Genomic DNA, 4,574 nt, shown 5'->3' with positions numbered 1-4,574 from the left:
GTTGTTCAGAGCCAGGTACACATGCCTACATCCTGGTTGTGTCCTCTTAAAAACCTCAGCCAGTCCCCAAAGCCTGGCTTGTCACCCTAACATCGTGTCAGTCCAGGACAAGTCCTGAGCAGAGGCTGCCAGATACACACGGGTTTTCTCTGTAGATTTTGAGACCGTGTTACTTCTGTTTGTAAGCAACACCTGAGTTGTGTATCTGAGTGGTGAGGGTAGAACTCTCCTCTGTCTCGCTGCGTGAGCCCAGAGAGTAGTTCCTGCTGTCATGGTGCCGCCCATCCTGAGCAGCACCGCGGGAGACAGGTAAGTGTGATCTGTCAGCAGTAACTGTCAGTTGTGATACTGATAGAATTCCATAGGCTGAAGTGTGAGCTCAGATACTATTTAGCAGTATGATTTTATAAGGGGTTTCTCATTAAGCTTGCTTTGGAACCCTAATATGAGGAGTGAAGATAAAGTATTACCTTTCCCCACAATTTTTAAAGGTTATACTATTAATATTAACTGCAACCAATCAAAGCAGCTAAAGAGAACGATTAGAAGAGAGCGGTGTTTGTTTCCTGTTTCAGCTGCTATAATGTTGAGGCTTCTCTCCTTTTAGTGCAGCTTTTAAATCAAAGCAAATGGGGGAGTGGATGTTAAAAATTCTGGGCTGTGATTTTTTTTAATATATTTTTTTTCTTTTTTTGATACATGTTATTACTGTACAAATGATCACTTGATGGTGTGTGTTCTCAGATTGCAAACAAATGTATATAAATAGTTTAATGTTTTAACAAAGTAAATGCAATATTTAAAATACGTATTAACACTGTTTGGGGAATAAAAAAGGTGTGAAAACAGTAAATGCATGTGCCTTTTATATTAATATTAGATCCTCTAAGAGTGAATATAATCCTGCATCTAAAACAATATTGTAAGGTGTGAATCCTCTGTTTATTTGCAATAAAGGCAAATTTTATTGTTGTGTTGTAAACCAAATGTTAACCTATTCTAAGTGCCGTTCAGGCACAGAAGGCACAAATGGTGCCGATCCAAATAATAAGCATCACGTGTATTCATTAAAGCACCTTTTTTCCTTTTATGAGAAAGAAGTGACTAATAGATTTCAGGCAGAACTAGATCAAGTATTTATGTGTCTCGGGGCTGGAGTGTGCATTTGCATGCGTTAATTGAGTTAATATTCCAAAAAGCCAAAATGAGATTGTGTTCGCTTGTTTTCAGGGGGGAAAAAAAAACCCCACACATCATTTGTCTAAATTAGTAACCTCTGCACTGGTGAATCCTACTAATAATTGGCATAAGATTAATTTTAGATGCTGCATGTATGTGAGGATGTTTGGCTTGATCTTACTTAATACTTTTCATTAATAGCCCAGAAGAGGGAGTAAACAACATATTTATGGAATTTAGATGTCAAAATGAGGAGAATTGTGAATGTCAGTGAGAGGCAGAAAATAGAAGATTCCTGTTTAGTGAAGCAAAATTTAATGTAGCTTTAGCAAAAATAATGCAAAACCGTTGAGTGGTTCCTCTGGGTAACAGCGGATGGGAAATGAGACACGAAGTTGTACTTTGCTTTCACATTTAAAAAAAGGCATCGTTAAAAGCTTCTGTCACAGGGCAGGGGGATATAACTGGTATTAGCTGGTTTCACTGGTGCTCTCCTTTCTGCTTCCCTTTCCATGAGGAAGGCTTTAACTAATTGAAGTGCACAGAAGAACAGGAGAAATGATCAGGAGGTGCAGAGATGGATTTAAGGAAGATTAACCTGACGCTGTGTGGCTTTGTTACTCTATAGCTGAGGAGGGAAGAGCTGCAGTTTACAAACAGCTCATGTATGTGCACTGGAAAGGGGCAGAGGGGCTAGAGGGGAGGGTAACAGGACAGACAGACATCCTTGGGAAAGGGGAACATGCTCAAGGAAAAGCTTCCTGCAAGGGAATCCAAGGCTGTGTCATACTCCAGAAGTGCCGAGAGCCTTACCATGCAAGGCTGTTAAAAACCAGACTGGCCCAAAGGCTGACAAGTGCGGGGTGAAGAGCAATCTGCATTCAGTGGATTCGTTGAATCAATAACATCTTTTCCATTTACAGCTTCTGTTGTTGTAGTAATAATAATAAAATGTAATAAGCTTGAGAGGCTTTAACGCACAGAAGTCTGCAGTGGTTATAATGGAGCTGAATGTGGTGCTGAGTTATGTAAACTGAGAAAAATACACAGCTCTGCAGTGGACTTCTCCCCTGATAATGGGGTGTTCTTGGGTTTTTTAAATGAAAGTTACTGTCCAACACTGTCTCAAGTCATAGAGACAAAGACTGACATCTCTTTTGAAGGACTTTATCCACCCAACCCCACTGCAGACTTCAGCCTTTGTATTGTTACTAGAACAAGCCTGGCGCTGGGGAAGACGCCAAGGGCAGGACTGAGCAGGTACGCTCACAGTTTGGAACAGGCAGGGTGAAAACAGACGGATGTTCTGGAAACACACAATAAAAATGGTAATGACACCACTTGGTGATCGCATTTTGTCATCAGAATAAAACAAAACTGCTTAAGCCTGGTAATTCCACAAGTTTTCCACATCTTGGCCTTTGTACCTCTTGGTCTGCTCCGTCCTGTGGCAGTGCAGGAGCTGGATCTGGGATGGGAACAAAAGGATGAGTTTTCCTCCTTCCTGAACTCCCACTGGCTGAAGTTCAGGTACCTTTAGAAAATCCCAGGTGCACATACACACCAAAGCCAGCTGTTTCTCCAGAAATCTTGTGATGGAAACAGTCAAATGGAAATATAAGAGCTATAGTGTTAAAAATAAAAATGTACATCTACCATCCCAACAGCAAACTTCTCCAGAAGGGTGAAATGGTTTAACTGGTCTCAGTCTTTCTGCAACTTGTTTATAGGAAATGTAACGATTGAAACACCTTTGCTGAGTTTATTTAAAAAAGGAGGGTTGTTTTTTTTTCCCCCTTTTAGACTAAGAGCAAGAAAGACTTCAGTGCTAGAGCAGCAGCTGGTTTTTGGTCCTTTCATCTGTAAGCGAATCCTTGAGTTCACCACAGTGGTGGTTTGTTTTTAGCCTGACAAATAGTTGTTAAAAACTACTGGCTATTTTCAGAAATTTTTTTTTCATCTTTTTCATACAAGAGCAGCACAGACAAGGCCACACGTTGCCCTGGTGCACTCGTGGACAGTGGTGACACAAGTTAAATTACCAAGTTACTAGAAATTAATGTTTTTTGGTAACTACAGGGGACTTTAATTGGAAACCATGTTAATTGCATAGTAATTCTCTTTACCTTGTCTGCATTATCTCCTGAAAACTCTGCAATTAATTTGTGTCATCACTGTTGCTGCTGCTGCCTTCAAACACAAACCAAATGAGCATTAGTTACTCACACACCCAGCAGTGGCCTGTTTTCTTAAAGGACTTCCACAAATCACTGGCTGATGACTTGTTTGCCTGATGGAACCAGACTGCACGTACCACAGAAGGTGGCAAACAGAAGCTCTTGTCAAAGTCTGAACTTTTAATCACCTAATAACCTCTTCTTTTTTTTCTTTTCTGCCATTTCCTTTTTCCTTAGAAGGAACATTTCTTTCTTTCTTTCTTTGTATCTAATACGAGCTTGACACAACCTTAGGACTCTCAATGATTAGCTGGGACTCTGCCCTCCCCTTCTAGAATCAGAATCCCAGAGTTGCCTGGATTGGAAAAGCCCTTGAAGATCATCAAGTCCAACCATGAACTGACAAGTCCCCGACTAACCAATGTCCCTCAGCGCTGTGTCTACACAACTCTTCAATCCCTCCAGGGATGGGGACTCCACCACTGCCCTGGGCAACCCCTTCCAATGCCTCAGAACCCTTGCAGCAAAGAAATTCTTCCTCACATCCAATCTGAACCTCCCCTGGGGCAACTGGAGCCCATTTCCTCTTGTCCTGTCCCTTGGGCCTTGGTTGAACAGACCCACCCCCACCTCTCTCCACCCTCCTCCAAGGGACTTGCACAGAGCCACAAGGTCTCCCCTCAGCCTCCTTTTCTCCAGGCTCAACACCCCCAGTTCCCTCAGCCACAAGGGAACTCAGCACACTTGTGCTCCAGACCCTTCCCCAGCTCCGTTGCCCTTCTCTGGACACGCACCAGCACCTAACTCACAAACTGGAAATTTCTACAGTGGTCGTTTAGGAGAGGGGGTTATTTACATGTTGCTAGTGATAACTGACCTCAGAGAGAAACAGGGTCTGGAGAACAGCAGACCAACTTCTTGAACACCTGGAAAGGGAAAGATTACTCAAGATCATTAGTAAGTCAGTGCCCATTTGTGGCTACCAGCAGAACTGCTTGTTTGTGCCATCTCTCTTTTGAAGACTTGGGTTTCCTCTTGCCAGGCCCTAGTGCTTCAGCAGAGCTGTAGAGCTGAGGCCACTCTAATTTGTTCCTGAAGGTCTCCAAGCAGCTCCACTCCTGGGAGAACAGCTAGGTGGGAGAGGTGGGAGCGCCCCAAGCACATCTCCTTTGGCAGTTACTTTTTTCCCCACAGTGTTAACGAGACACCCCTAAATAA

This window comes from Antrostomus carolinensis, unplaced genomic scaffold (genome assembly GCF_000700745.2).
Source record: "Antrostomus carolinensis isolate BGI_N321 unplaced genomic scaffold, ASM70074v2 scaffold20272, whole genome shotgun sequence".
Taxonomy (NCBI): Eukaryota; Metazoa; Chordata; class Aves; order Caprimulgiformes; family Caprimulgidae; genus Antrostomus; species Antrostomus carolinensis.
This window is presented reverse-complemented; position numbering follows the sequence as displayed.